The sequence below is a fragment of the Mustela erminea genome, chromosome 3 (genome assembly GCF_009829155.1).
Source record: "Mustela erminea isolate mMusErm1 chromosome 3, mMusErm1.Pri, whole genome shotgun sequence".
In the NCBI taxonomy this organism is placed as follows: Eukaryota; Metazoa; Chordata; class Mammalia; order Carnivora; family Mustelidae; genus Mustela; species Mustela erminea.
The window spans coordinates 12,559,579-12,575,722 of record NC_045616.1 but is presented as its reverse complement, the minus strand read 5'-3'; the positions used below and the strand labels follow the sequence as shown (position 1 = coordinate 12,575,722).

The 16,144-nt window shown below is 44.3% G+C and overlaps 1 protein-coding gene across 2 annotated transcripts in view; it reads right to left on the bottom strand.

The window, feature by feature from the left end:
* BTNL9 (butyrophilin like 9) overlaps positions 1–3,938 on the bottom strand; it is a 47,534-nt gene extending 43,596 nt beyond the window's left edge. For both annotated transcript variants that reach the window (XM_032335218.1, XM_032335216.1), the window contains exon 1: positions 3,757–3,938. The gene's annotated coding sequence lies outside the window, so the exon portion shown is untranslated. The remainder of the gene's footprint in view (positions 1–3,756) is intronic.
* Between the last annotated feature and the right edge of the window lie 12,206 nt (positions 3,939–16,144).

Sequence of the window (16,144 nt, the reverse complement as noted above, 5' to 3'; positions counted from 1 at the left end):
GAACATGAGGTCCACAAACAGGGCAACAAACACGGAGTTCTGATCTTTCAGAAGGGGGATGCAGCCTGCCAGCTCCCACCACAGCTGAGACACCTTCCTCTGGGCCCAAAACCTCAGGTGGAGGCTTCAAGAGTTCACCTGTGGCTGACCCTACCCCTGCAAGACTGTGTCTCCCAGGCCACATTAACAGACTTGTCTCATCTAGGGACATCACCCATTCATGACCCACTTGACCCAGACCTGGCACAGGTGAGGGCTGTCGCCTTTCAGTCCTGAAACCCCCTTGGGACCTGGGATGACATCGCACTGTCTGATAGCCAGTGAGCCTGGGCAACCCATACATCTTGGGATACATTCAAGCTTCTCCACATGTCTCCTCTGTTTAGTGGTGGGACTTTAGGCAGATTCTATAACTGATGGAACCTTGATTTCTTTGCCTGAACGATGGAAGAAACCAACGCCAACTCAAGGGGTCATTAAGCCTTCCCTGGGAGGACTAGGTGCTCTTTAGTAAATAGAAGCCAGAACCACCAGCCTTTGCCACCACCTTCCAAACATCTCGCTCTCCATCTTTTAGACTGCACAGTCTCCTTTCACTTCAGCTTAGCACCCATGAGGGGAAGACAGATTCCTTCAGCTCCTCCGATCTCCCCATCTCCCCTCTTCTGCCACCTCACCCCTTTGCTTCATTCTCCTTCTCCTGAAAACATGTTCTTGATGTCCTATGGCTGCAAAGCCCTACCCACATGGTAATCACATCACCAGGGTGTAGAAGAAAGCCTTTAGAAGCTGCTGGGTCATGTAGCAGAAGAGTGGCCAGAGGAAGTATGCAAGTGAGTTAATGGTGTGTGTGTGTGTGTGTGGTGGGGGCAAGTCTCTCAGCTGGAAGGACCCAGCCAGTGGGAATACAACAGGGAGGGGGCAATGGCCAGTGAAGCCAGTGGGCCAGGGGGCTGGGACCCTCCCCTCATGGAGCTCACACACAGGTGGGCAGGCAGAGGAGCAAGCTGGAACAGCTCCTTAATGCTTCAAAAGGGACCCCTCAGGTTTTGAAGGGGGGGTGGTGGGAGGTTGGGGGAACCAGGTGGTGGGTATTAGAGAGAGCACGGATTGCATGGGGCACTGGGTGTGGTGCAAAAACAATGAATACTGTTACGCTGAAAAGAAATTTCAAAAAATTAATACAAAAAAAAGGGGGGAACCCCTCAGCAAGAGAAGGTCAGAGGAATCCCTGGAGGGAACTTGACCATTTTGATGGCCAGTAGGTATTGGAATTACTAGTCACACAATAGTCAGCATGAACACAGACTATGGGCCCAGGTCTAAGCTCTGGCCAGAAAGTCCAGCCCCTTGCCCTTTTACTGATGACAAGACACTGGAAGCAAAGGAGCCCCAGAACAGGGTGTCGCGCTGGCTTTGCATTTTCTCTCCCTCTTCCTGTTCCTTCTCTTTTTTCTTGTGTCTCAGTATTCTCTTCTGGACTCTCAAGACAGAGTCCCATGAAGCCAAAAGCCATGATGGTATATCAGTGCCAGCTGGGAGCTTCCAAAACAAGAGGGGCTCAGAGGACACTTATGGGTCCATTTAGACCAGTCAGATAGTGAGGAATTAGTCAAGACCTGTGTTAAGGAGTAACTCGGGTTCTCCTACCACACAGTAACAGAGCATTAGACAGGCTCACAGCTGGGGGGCCCCACTTTCTCTAAGCTAGGAGGCTGCCACCACCTGAGGGGAGCAGTCCCTGTGCTCCAGACCCTGGCATTCATATTGGGACCTCAGTTCTTATCTATTTATTTATTTATTTGACAGAGTGATAGAGAGCACAAGTAGGCAGAGCAGCAGGCAGAGGGAGAGGGAGAAGCAGGTTCTCCGCTAGGCAGAGAACCCGATTCAGGACTCCATCCCTGGAGCTTGGGATCATGACCTGAGCTGAAGGCAGAGGCTGACCTGACTGAGCCACCCAGGTGCACCCACACCCTTTTCTGGCAGAGAGATAGAGTCCGACCTCAGCTCTCTGTTGTGAAACACCATGTGAATTCCATCACTGAGGCTGCAGGGGAAGGAGATCATAAACACACACTCACGAATACATGGACTTATGCCCACAGTAATAAAAACTAATATGACCTGAGCACTTACTATCTACCAAGCATTTACTTATAACAAAGTAATTATCAACATCATCATCATCGAGAGGTCTGAATCTCAGACCACAGGAAACTGAGGCACAGGGAGGCAACTCAGTTAGGAGGTGGTGGAGTGGGGGTTTCTCCTAAGCTCTGCCCTTGTGCGGATCAAGCTTTGTCCTCACCAGCTTTGTCCTGGGTCAGGGCTGGAGCACTCTCTGTTTTCCTACCCACCAGAGCATGACTCCAGTCAGGGACCGCCTGACCACAGACCAAAGCGCTCACCCTGACAACATCTCACATGCACTGAAGAAGCAGACTGAGTCCCCGGGTCTCAGCCACAAGACCAAGCAAGCAAGTATGAGCAACCAACACACAAGTGAATAAAAATCCCAAACTCCCACTGCTGATAAAACAATTCAAAACCGGAGTCTCCCTCAAACCTTTCCAACAGCGTCTTCTTGGGAAGGAGGTACATGCCTTGTGGACCCTTTGCTCCCAGTGCACAGGCACTGAATAGCCTTTAACTTGAAGGAAGACTAGTGATTTCCTGAAAGGACTTCAGAGGGGCTGAATGCCCCTTTCTGCCCTAAAGGGCCCCCCTCCTGCCCACCTACTGCCTGAAGTCCACCCTGTCTAACCTCACTCTCCAGCTCAAAGGCTTTGATGCTCACTGGAGCGCAAGTGTCTGTGAAGGGAAACATTTTCAGATCTCAGCTGTTCACACCACAGTGTAAGTGGATTTCAGACTATTTCTCATGAAGAGGTTTTGCTGGGGAGAGAGTCTGGACACACTGGATGTGTCCGGGGGAAGGTGGAAGACCCAGAGAGGAGAGAGACAGCCAGAAAGAAGGTCTCAGGCTGGAGCTAGTCTTTGCAGGTGGGGCACGTTCCTTCTACTCTCTGGGAGACTCTGGGATGTCCTCTGAAGGCACACAGAGGAGTAAGGATTGCACAAACTGATGATGAAGGAAAGCCTCCACCCTCCACCCAAGGGAATCATGTTTCCTTGCATTCTCTCCCTGGCCTCACTCTAACCTCATCCCAGCCTTCTCTTTCTGCATCTCCAAACCCTAACAATACCTGATGTTCTCTTAATTTGCAGTCCCTCGGCTCCTGAGTTTCTCTTTAAAGATTATTTTTTGCTTTTGCCACTTCTGTGAGCTTGGGCTGTGTAACAGCAGTGTGTCTGTCGTCCTTCCACTCTTGCATCCTAAGCTATACACCTTGAGAGGCAGAGAACTCTCCCACGCTCTCCGCCTCCAGGATCCGTTGCAATGTTCTGCCCTCCACAAGCTGTCAGCCAATGCTCACTAATCTACTCTGGTTTGATTTCATTTGCCCCACAAGGTGATTTCCAGCCCAAGTCTCCAGGTAGATGAACCGCCCCAGTAAGAGACCTCAGGGAGGCAGAAGGGGTGATGGGGTAGCTCAGAGTCCTACCTCCTTGTGTGAACCTGCCTGAATGAGTAGCTCCCCTTAGCCACACTTGGAACGACACACCCCACAGCCAAGTTCAGCCTGTGAGGTGAGGCCAACCCATCTTGTCCTCTCTCCAAAGCCATCATTTTCTGCTTCCCCATTTCTGAAAGGTGGAGGTTTCAATAGGTGTTGAGAATGAGGCACGTACCTGGCCAGTAATAACAAGGAGTCTGAAATAGCAGATGATTCCTGGTGAGCTCACCTCCCTGCAAAAGGCATGACTGTAGTAATGTGTCTTGGTCCCAGATACTAAGGTCCCCTGCACATGAACTATCTGCTGAGTTCAGGAGGCCAGCTCCTCTGTGACAGAATTACCCACCCACCTTCCACCTTAAGACACACACTGCGTGCTCTGCCCTTTGCTATAAAAAACAAGATGGACACAACAAAACAAGGAAGTCTCTGTCATATCCTGTCTCTGTGAGAAAAATAGTGAATGGTATTTCCATGGACAATATCCCCCTGAGGTATTAGAAGGAGGGGAAAGGTAGTTGGAAGCTTTGCAGAGACTATGAATTGCAGAGAATCAGAGCAGGGAGAAAATGTTCCAGTTGGCTGCCTGGGGTCTTTGGGGCTCCCGGGGGAACGGGACGGCCATCCCCAGCTAGCCCCTCTCTCCTCAGTGTCACATTGAAGGATGCAGAGACTGGACTGGACTATCTACAAAGGGCTGGTGATCAACTGTTTACCAGCTCTGCCCATCTCTGCATGGCAAGGGAAGTAAAGAAGATAGCCTGAGAGCATTGCCCTAAGTAAAGCCCACAAAAGCGATTCACATAGAACCTGGAAATAGGGGCACTGTACTGGGATTTCTCAAATGGAGTGGAGCTCCACGAAGAGGAAGCAAGCACTACCTCACATCACCCCATGGCCAGAGGCCATGGTGCAGCCACCTGGCTGAACCCCACACTGACATCTTTCCTAGAAGACAGTTCAGATCTGGGGCACAGGGTAGCTCACTCACACGCAGGACACACTCAGGGACTCCCAGGACTGTCCGATTTTTGGGAATGGGCCTGTGCATGAGCTAGGGCTTTGAGTGAGTAGAGGGAAGTGAGAAGACTGAGCAGAAAGTGACCCTCCACGTTCAGGCAGGCTAGGGCCTGCATCAGAGGATTACGCATGCCTAATCCGAAAGAATGGGTTTGAACTAGGGGGTTGTCTGGAGGGGACTTAGGGGTGGGGGAGTGAGAGAACCCCCTCCGCAGCATAAGGACCATCCTCAAACACAGCGTGGGGCACCAGAGGAGACAAAGCAAAAAGTCATGCTGAACTCGCAAGTGGATGAGTTAATCCTTCTCTGGAAAGAGCAGAAAAAACAGCAGTAAAAGGGGTTTAGGATGAATTTGGGAGTGCAGAGGCAGGCTCGGGAAGGCTGGGGAGCTACCTCCTCTCCCAGATTTGGAAAAACCTGTTTTCCCTCCTCTTCAAGGTCCGTGGGGGAATGTGTGGCACCGCCATCTCCACCTCTCCTCCCAGCCTTCTCTTTCGTTATTCCCTTCCTTGTTCTTCCCTAGTCAGCACCTGCAGCCATGACTCTACCCTTCTCGTCTTTCTGCCGGTCTGTCCTCTTTCCCCAAGATCCTGCTCAAGACTCCTTCTTCCAGCGTCGTCTTGGGTGAAGTCCACCTTTCTTGCTGGATGAACCTCTTCCTTCTTACTCAAGTTGCGCCTTGAGCTTGAACATGTGTTAATGTCTTATAAGAGCACACATGGCAAACGTCGTTATGTGACTGTATTTTCATCTACAATTCTGGCCCTTGGAATTTAGGGATCAAGTCTCCCTGGCCCTTGGCATATTCTCAGACATCAGCAAATGACTCCTTACAAAAAGACTAGTCAGTTGCACGGACTGACATACAAAAGAAGAGACAGTTATGGACAGAGAGGGATTTTGCTCTGTGCTCCTCAGGGGCAGAAAGAATGGGTTTGAACATTTTTTTCATGTGTCTGTTAGCCATTTGTATGTCTTCTTTGGAGACATATCTGCTCATGTCTTCTGCCTATGCTAAGTGAAATCAGTCAAGGGAGGAAAAACAATTATCATATGGTGTCACATATGGTATCATATGCTAAAACATAAGGAATAAAGCAGAGGACCACAGGGGAAGGGAAGGAAAACTGAATGGGAAGTAATAGAGAAGGGGACACACCATGAGAGACTCTGGTTGCCAGGAAACAAACTGAGAGTTTCAGAGGGGAGGGGGAAAGGGATGGGGTAGCCAGGTGATGGGTATTAAGGAGGGCACGTATTGTAATAAGCACTGACTGTTATACAAAACTAATGAATCGTTGAACACTACAACAAAAACTGATGATGTACCATACGTTGGCTAACTGAACTTAAAAAAAAAAATCCCTTTTGGAGTTCCAAAAAAGAAAGAACGGGTTTGCTAATATCTCATTACCCCCTCCCCTCACCCCACTCAGTCCAAAGCCTGCCCCCGCCATCCCGAGGCTTCCTCATTACATAACTTCCTTTGTTGTTCTCCAAAAAGCTCAGACTGAAAGTCCTGTGCCTGTCAGCCGGCACGCACCCACCGTTGTAATTTTGTCACACGAACAGTAAAGCACACACACACATTGAGAGAGTGGGAGAAGTAAGTTGCTCTCTCTTTAGCTGGGCCTGGCAGGGCAGCAGGGGGCAGTATGTATGGAGCAGCAAGGACTGCCCATAATTGCCCAACCAGCAGTCTCCCAGGGCAATGGGCATCTCTGGGGTCATTTGGAGAGCATCAGCATTGGGCACTCCCACCTCAGAAGACTTCCTCTGCAGTAGAGTTAGCCAGCACCCTCTCATAACACGCAGAACAACGTAGAATGAGGACTGGTTGTAAAGAAGCCACCAGCCAAATGCAGGCCCTGTGAGAACAGTTTCCACACGAGTCCTTTCCATTTGGAGGAAGGAAGTGGATGAACTCTGGATAGTATGCCTGGATGATGCTTTTTCACAGAACCAGCTCAAACTTACATTTGGACAGAGACTGAATTATAGAAAGAGGTTGTAATAAAGGGGGTCAAAAAAAAAAAAAAAGGTTAGGCTGTTCTTAAAGATGGTGCTTCCCACCAATGGGCCCCAAACCTGTGCTTCCTACCCCAGCTCTGAGTGGGCTCCACTGTGTCATTGACATTAACACTGAGCCATTCTCATACTCCTAGAATAAATTCCACTTAGTCATGGTGCATTATTTTTACAATATTCTTCTCTGTACACTCATATTTAACATCAGTGTTTCTTCTATAGTCATTAGTGTGGTAGGATGTAATTTCCCTTCATTTTTCTCTCTCACTAGCCCCACCCCCAGTGTTATTCTCATTTGGTTTGGAATAAAGGTTCTGTGGCTGGAATTCCTACTGGACTCAGCTGGTGGAGTGAGGGAGTGACTCTTGACCTCAGGGTGGTGAGTTTGAGCCCCATGTTGAGTGTGGAGAGTACTTAAAAAAATAAAATCTTTAAAAAAAAAAAAAAGGAAAGAAAGTGCAACTAACTTAGAACAAGTAAGAAAACTTTCCATCATCTCTGCTAAGAACTTTTCTTATGGGCCACAGGACTGTTGTTTTGCTAGAATTAACTCAGAACCATCTGGACAAGGGTTTTGGGGACAACAGATGTATAACTATTGTAAAAATGTGTACTGATAGTGTCTGTTCAATACCTGAATAGACCAGAATGAACAAATCAATTTGGGTCATTTACATTTTCCTTGAAAATTATTCCTTTCATCTCTGTTTTCATATCTATTGGTTCAAACTCTGTGGGATAATCTTGTGATGTTTAAACCTCTATGGTGTTTCTGATATTAATGTGTTCCTCCTTTTTTCCTCCCCTCTTTCTTCCTTTGGAAGTCTTGCTAAAAAACTTATTTTATTGACATTTTGAAAGAAAAAGCTATCGTTTTCATTGAGCTTATTTCTTTGGTAGCTGTTTTTATCTTTTGGATTTTTTTTTTTCTTATTTTACTTTTGGGGAAGGTCATTTTATTATCCTTGTCCTGCCTGGCATTTTGATTGATCTGCCTGTGACCTTATTTATTCTGGAACTCTTGCTTTCTAATAAGTACATGTGAGAATAGTCACTATTCTCTGTGTATCACCCGACCCACATCCTACAGATAGTTTATTCATTTTTGTTTATTATTGAGTAGTCTGTAATTTTAGTTTTGTTTTCCTCTTTTCTTTCAAAACTTTATCAGCCATCAGAAAGGGTGAACACCCAACTTTTGCATTGACATGGAGGGGACTGGAAGAGATTATGCTGAGTGAAATAAGTCAAGCAGAGAAAGTCAATTATCATATGGTTTCACTTATGTGTGGTACATAATAGGGAACAGCATGGAGTACATTAGGAGAAGGAACAGAAGAATGAAGGGGGAGAAATTGGGGTGGGAGAGGAACCATGAGAGACAGTGGACTCCAAGAAACAAATTGAGGGTTTAGGGGGTGGGAGGATAGGTTACTCCGGTGATGGGTATTAAGGAGGGAAACGACTGCATGGAGCACTGGATGTTATGCGTAATGAATCGCAGAACACTACATCAAAAACTAATGATGTATTGTATGGTGACTAATATAACACAATAAGAACAAAGATTTTATTGATTTGAAAGAGAGAGAGTTTGGGGGGGGGGGACAAGCAGACTCACTGCTGAGTGGGGAGCCTGAAGCAGGGCTCGATCCCAGAACCCTGAGATCATGACCTGAGCTGAAACTGTAAGAGTCAGTTTAACTGACTGAGCCACCAAGGTGCCCCTGATTTCCTGTTTAATGCATGAATTATTCAGAAGAATACTTTTGATTGTCCCCCCTTTGTTTACACACTTTCTCTGTGATCTTGTTTTAGATATTCCTCTAAATAAGTTACTACATACAGTGTATGTAGAACAGTGTCAAGCATATAGTTAATAAGCGTATGCTGTTTTCATCATTATTATATTTTAAGAAACATAAGATTTTTTCTGCCACAAGATAAAGTCTCCATCTTTTTTTTAATGATTTTATTTATTTGTTTGTCAGAGAGAGCGCACAACAGGCAGAGTGGCAGGCAGAGGCAGAGAGAGAAGCAGGCTCCCCGCTGAGCAAGGAGCCAGATGCGGGGCTCAATCCCAAGACCCTGGGATCATGACCTGAGCTAAAGGCAGCAAGTTAACCAACTGAGCCACCCAGGTGTCCCAAAGTCTCCATCTTTTAATTAGAGAACTTAAGTCACATTTATTGTGGTTACTGATTTTCTTGGACTTATTCTCCCTTCATTTTATGTTCCTATGAAACATGCTTCCTTCTTATTTTCATTCCTAAGTGGGTCATGGAGTTCTTTCCTCCTGCCTCTTCTAGTGGTTTGAAAGCTCTATAACCTATTTTTTTTTTAAATCTGTAAGTCCCCTTAACAATTTATACATCTCTATCTATATATATAGTTAGAGAGATATAGATATATATATTAAAGATTTTATTTATTTATTTGACAGAGAGAGATCACAGGTAGGCAGAGAGGCAGGCAGAGAGAGAGAGGGGAAGCAGGCCCCGCTCCGAGCAGAGAGCCCGACCCTGGGCTCCATCCCAGGACCCTGAGATCACGACCCGAGCTGAAGGTAGAGGCTCAAACCCACTGAGCCACCCAGGTGCCCCTATATATATATTTTTCTCAATATCTAGAAGTGCTGGTCAACTTCTGAATGAGACAAGATATTGAGCTTGCCTTTATTTCTGCTCTTCCTCCAAGACTTGATTGAAGCCACCTGAAAGTTTTGTTTCAGATGCTCTTACTGTAAGGGCCTATTCAGCCAGAGCAGCCCCACCCCGGTTGAACTGCCATTTTGTTGTAAAACTTATATTGACTCTGCCCCTCCCCGCCAGGGGAACTTACTTAAAAACAAGTCCCGGAAACCAGTCCAAGGTAACAAAGCCCAAGTACAAGGGTGGGTCAGGCCAGGTGAAGGTATTCAGTCAGTGGGGGCGCATACTGTCTCCTAGCTACCAAGGAGTATGGGCCCCACCCTTTGGGTACCTTTGGGTGCCAATTCTGAACAAGGTGAGAGGCTGGTTCAAATGTCTACTAGGGTAAATTGTAATTCAACTGGTCACCTAGCATGACTGTGCAGCTTTCTCTGAGTGTTACAATTTCATTGGCCACCTGTGTGTGGCCAGGCCCAACCACATGGCCTTTGCTCTATAAAAGTTAGTCTGGACAGCAGGGAGGGGTCATCCTCTCTGTAAGCCCCTGCCCCGACCGGTCCGTTTGACGGTCGGTTTGATTCTTGATGCTTGGCGTGAAATCAAGCTTTGCTTGACTTTTGCTTTGTATCAGTCTCGCTCCTTTAATCACGGACCCATTATTGGGGTACCCATTTTGGGGGGGCCCAACACTTACATACAACTTTCCTTCCATTTTAGGAACTATTTTCTAGGAGTTACATTAAAAATCACAGGTGCATTAGCAGCAGGTTACAGGCACAATCACCATTGGGGAAATTTTGTTGCTCATCTCTGTTTCTTGTGTCACATGTCTCGTCCATCTTTCCTTGGGTTTATTTTGCTTGAAAAATCCTCCAGTATTTTATTTCAATACATTTCTTTTGGAAATGTCATTTCTCTGACTCTCTTCTTCTTTGAAGATTTTCTTTTACTTTCTTAATCAGAAGATGATTGTTTAAAAATGTGGGTGTGACCATGGGAGGAAAGAGGATCGTGACAGAGTTGAGTGGGAAGGTACAGGGTGGGATGAAAGAGATGATTCTGATCCCTCAGAGCAGAGTCAACAGACAGCAAGTCGCGATGCAAAAACACAGTAGTTTAGACATGTGAGAGGTAAGTGAGATAGTCACTTAGGTCAAGGAGTTTTTACAGAGAGCTAAGAGGCCACTAGAGGGCACCAAGGAGTCGGGCTTTATGCACGTTCTGGCAAGATGAAACCAAACAATTTGAACTGCTCTAAACTGCAAATATTCCTAGGACTCTACCCAAACACCTGCAACTTGCTACAGTAAGAGACTTTGTTTAGTGATAACCTTAGCCTTAACAGTCAACTATATGCAGCCAACCTTAGTTTTCCACTGCCAACCTCAACCAAAAGTCTTTGGAAACAACCCATACAAACATTTCTCTCTTTTTAAAAAATTTTTATTTATGTTTTTAATTTCTTTTCAGTGTTCCAGAATTCACTGTTTATGCACTACACCCAGTGTTCCATGCAATTGGTACCCCCCTTAATACCCACCCAGGCTCACCCAAAACACTCCCCTGGCCCTCCCCTCCAAAACCCTCAGTTTGTTTCTCAGAGTCCATATACAAACATTTCATTTTGTCTTTTGAAAACCCTTGACTTCTGCTTGCTAGAGGAACAAAATTTGCTCCCAAGTCTAGACTTCCCAAATTGTAACTCTGAGACCTCAGATAAATGCTTTTGTTTTATTTCAGCTCTTCCTTTTTTTCTCATTTAACCGACACAAGGACAAAAAAATCAAAATCAGTGAAATAAGTCAAGCAGAGAGAGTCAATTATCATATGGTTTCACTTATTTGTGGAGCATAACAAATAGCATGGAGGAGAAGGGGAGTTAGATAGGAAAAGGGAGTTGGGGGAAATTGGAAGGGGAGGTGAACCAGGTGAACCATGAGAGACTATGGACTCTGAAAAACAATCTGAGGGGTTTGAAGTGGCGGGGGGGGGGGGGGGGAACCAGGTGGTGGGTATTAGAGAGGGCACAGATTGCATGGAGCACTGGGTGTGGTGCAAAAACAATGAATACTGTTATGCTGAAAATAAATTTTTTTAAAAAGCCACAGAGTTCTCTCTCTGGGCAAAAAGATTAGTAGGGGTAGGAGAAAGAGTTTAAGGGACAGTTGCTTTTTATTACAATGCTTGTGTCCCATTTCACTCTTCAAACAGGAGCAGGCATTACTTTCATTATAATAAGTCTTTCTAAATACCAGGAAAAATACAAAGGAGCTTCTTATTTCCAACCAGATCTGGTATGTGAAGTCAGATTTTATATGTGACTGACTTAGCTAGTGGCCCCAGCTGCATAACTTTGAAGGTTTGTCTTCACTCCTGATTTACTGATTGGAAATTTATTGGTGAGGCTGACCCCTGATTCATTGCTAGGAAAAACAGGCGGGGGGAAACGGTCTGTAGAAGCCAGGAAGGGCAGATTTTTGGACTCTTAAGATTCTGAGTATATTCTAGAAGCTAAATTGGAATCCCAGGCAAACAGAGGCTGGGATAAAGTCCTAGATGTCCTTGTTCTTAAGACAGAAAGCCTGTGTTAAAGGCAAGCTTCTTTGTTTGATAGAGACCATTGCGACCATGGCAGCTTTTCGGTCCATTGAAATCCCTCCTTCCCAAACCCTCACTAACTATATGCTTCTTTGCTATGGCGTTCGTTCTGTTTATTTTCTTTCCTCTTGGAAACGTAATGTTACTGCAAGTAATTTGTCATTTCAAGGGCTTCTTTGGGAAACTTAATATCTTCCAAACCGTTTCCTCTAAGATGTATCCTCTCCCATCCCCTTCATGCCTCCATCCTTTTACCTCCTCCAATCCTCCCCTCAGCTCCCTTAGCCCTTTAGATATGTCAGCTTTCATACCCCTACCTCCTGAATTCTTCTGCTCACCCCTGTCAGACCCTTCCCTGTCCATTCTAGACCCTCAACTCCTTGTAGTCACTCAAAATCCACGCTCCCCCATCAGGGGTCTCAAGGACCCAGGGAACCCTAAAGCAACCACTTGAGGTTGAAAAGCAAAAAAAAACTAACTGGAGGTAGACTAGTTGTTTTGCCCACTCATATGGGCTTTGGAGACACCCAACTATTCAATGTCTCCTCAGTCCCTCAGCCCAGATTTAGTCCACAGCTTCCGTAAGATTACATACTGGGGCAAAGGCAATCATAAAAGTTGCCTCCCACAAAGGTGAAGAGTTTAACCCCCATATTGAGCCTGTAACCATAACTTCTTCCATCTAGCAGAAACACAATTCTGATGAAAATGTAAAGAAGGGCAGTGGCAAGGACCAACGCTTATACATTCTAGTGAGTTTTGTATTCTGTGTTTATGCCTGACTCGTGGTTAAAATTTTGGCATGAAAACCATAAAATCTCTGCTTGTGTCTGTCTATATGTATATTACATGTATGTGATATTTTCCCTCCAGATGGTGTTACCAAATTAATTTAGATAAAAAGTAAGTGCTTATATAAATTAAAAAATCCTAAAATTTCTGAGATTATGGAAATATTTTTCAAATTCACTTGATTTGAGTAAATCTTGGATAAACACAATTATTTTGATACTGTAGATTTTACTAAAAAACAGCCATGTCTTCCTAATTGTTAGCATTAAATAAAATACAGGCATACATTCTTATTCTACTTAAACTTACTAATCAACTAAGCAAATATTATATTTGTTAGATGTGTAAGACTATAAAATTATAAATTTTCATGTAATCAAGTAATGTCATTCTAGCAAACTTTATTTCAACAATAATTTTTTATTATATGTCTACTTAAATGAAGTTTCCTAAATCTTTTATTATTATTATTATTTTATTATTTATTTTATCTTACACTTTATAAGATAAAATGTTATATTAGTTTCAGGTGTACAGCATAGTGACTTGACAATTCTATACACTGCGTTTAGCATAATAACTTCTAGGTATATTCATGTTGTCGCCAATGGCAAGATTGCATTCTTTTTTATGGCTGGGTAATATTTGTGTGTGTGTGTGTGTGTGTGTGTTCTTCTTTATTCATCTACTGATGGACATTTAGGTTGTTTCCATATCTTGGCTGTTATTAATAATGCAGTGATGAACATAGGAGTACATGCATCTTTTTGAATTAGTGTTTTCATTTTCTTTGGGTAAATACCCAGTAGTGGAATTATTGGATCATATGTAGTTCTATTTCTAATTTCAGGGGGAACTTCTATATCTTTTCCACAGTGGCATTACCAATTTACATCTCCACCAAGGCACGAGGGTTCCTTTTTCTCCACATCCTCACCAACACTTACTCATTCTTATCTTTTTGACACTAGCCCTTCTGACTTGTGTAAGGTAATATTTCATTGTGATTATGATTTGTACTTCCCTGATGATGTGATGTTGACCAACTTTTTGTGTGTCTGTTGGCCATCTGTACTTCTTCTTTGGAAAAAATGTCTATTCCGGTCCTCTGCCCATTTTTAAATCAGTTTATTTGTCTGTTTTTTTGGAGTTGCATAAGGTCTTTGTATGTTTTGGGCATTACCCCTCATCGGATATCTGCTTTGAAAATATTTTCTCCCATTCAGTAGGTTATTTTTTTGTTTTGCTGATGGTTTCCTTCACTGTGCAAAAGGCTTTATCTTGGTGAAGTCCTAATAGTCTGTGTTGGGTTATGTTTCTGTTGCTTGAAGACACATATCTAGAAAAGCATTGCTAAGGGTGATGTCCAAGGAATTACTGCTTGTGATTTCTTTTAGGAGTTTTGTGGTTTCAGGTCTCATATTTAGGTCTTTAACCCATTTTTGAGTTTATTTATGTGACTCGTGAAAGAAAGTGACCCAGTTTTTAAAAAAGAAAAGAAAGTGGCCCAGTTTCATCCTTTTGTACGTAGCTGTTGAGTTTTCCCAACACCATTTATTGAAGAGACCATTGTATATTCTTGCCTCCTTTGTTGTAGATTAACTGGCCATATAAGCATGGGTTTACTTTTGGGATCTCAATTCTATTCTACTGATCTATATGTCTATTTTATGCCGATACCATAATGTTTTGATTACTATAGTTTTGTAGTATGTCTTGTGATAATCTGTAGTTTTGCTCTTCTTTCTCAAGATTCCTTAGGATACATCTCAATAAACAAGTAGGCACTGACATATAAAATATAATACCACTTACAACTGCTTGAGAAAAGAGAAATGCTGTGCTGTCAGTCTCCCCAAACATCTACTATATACCGTGCACATAGCTGAATACTTTTTTTTTTTTTTTTGACAGACAGAGATCACAAGTAGGCAGAGAGGCAGGTAGAAAGAGAGAGAGGAGGAAGCAGGCTATCCGCGGAGCGGACAGCCCGATGCGGGGCTCGATCCCAGGACCCTGGGATCATGACCTGAGCCGAAGACAGAGGCTTTAACCCACTGAGCCACCCAGGCACCCCATAGCTGAATACTTTTAACATTCTTGAAGTATCACTGTTAGAGTGATGGAGAGCATTTTGGTGTTTCCCAGTCTTTAGGGATGGGAGGGTCAGGGAGGGAGGCGGTTGTAGCTATGAAAGGGCAATAGAAGGCCTTGTGATCACAGATCTCTTCTCTTCTCTGTCTGTATCTGTGTTAACAACCCAGCTATGATATTGTACTAGAGCTTTGCAAGATATTACCACTGGGTTGATACTGCTATATTATATTTTACAACTATATGTGAATCCCCAATCACATCAAAATAAAAGATTGTTTAGTACACATTTTCTAAAAATACATACACGTGTAATTTTTTGTTACATGTTCCCACCTTTAGTTCTGTCATCACCTTGAGGGTCTTGAGAATGCCTGGGGATCATAGCAACACGCTGTTTCAGAAACGGGTATCAGAAATGGAATAGGAGCCTTGACCTTGGCTGCAAGTTTGTGCTCACACTTTCCACAGGATGTTTGGATGGATTGCCCTTGGGGTATGAGTGAAAGCAAGGAGTTCATGTTCGGTGCCCAAGCAACTGGTTCAGCAGTAGTACTGTTTACTGAACACCAAGGGAAAACAAATGGGTAAATATCCAACATGATGTCAGGTGTTGATATGTGCTAAAGAGACAGTACAGCAGAGTCCCAGGCTGGATTGTTGCAGGGCGGGAACGGGGAGGGGATTTTAGGTAAGATGCCCAAGGGGGTAAAGAGGCACTACTAGGTGCCCTAAGCAAAAGAGGTTTCTATGGGGGGAAAAATTGGGAAATAGTTAAATAAAATTACAGTTACTGCAGGATTCTCAAAGCCAATGAGTAGTCTAATGGCACTTAGAGGCCATGCTCCTGAGGTTGTCTGTCCCTTCTGGGAGCAGGAAGGCTGGTATAGACTGAGGAATGCTGCTGTTGTGAGACTGGAGACTGAAGGGACTCCATTTTTAGAAAGGCTCCCTCTCCGCTGTTTCTATGCTAGACCCCATTTACTCATGTTCTGTATGTCACCTTGCATCTGAATGAAACCCAAGAAGCTATGTTCTTACTCCAAAGGGAACAGAAGAAAGTTAAGTCATTCTCTGAGTTCATTCTAGGCCCCCAAGCCCCGATAATATCTAAGAACTGGATCCCAAACACGTTCTAGGACTCTAGTTTCTGATAGACCTCAGCTGACAATGGCATCAATACCCAGGACCTTCAGTGATTAATGAGTGATTAATAAATATCAATGATTCATAAATAACACCTGTTGTTTATCTCTCATTTGCCCTTGACCAGCACCTACCCTGGATTCCTGAACAAACATGTACCCTAAACCCCTTTCCAATATAAATTCCTAGCCCCAAGCAACACAGAGACTCACTCTCCTTTCCTTTCCAAGTCT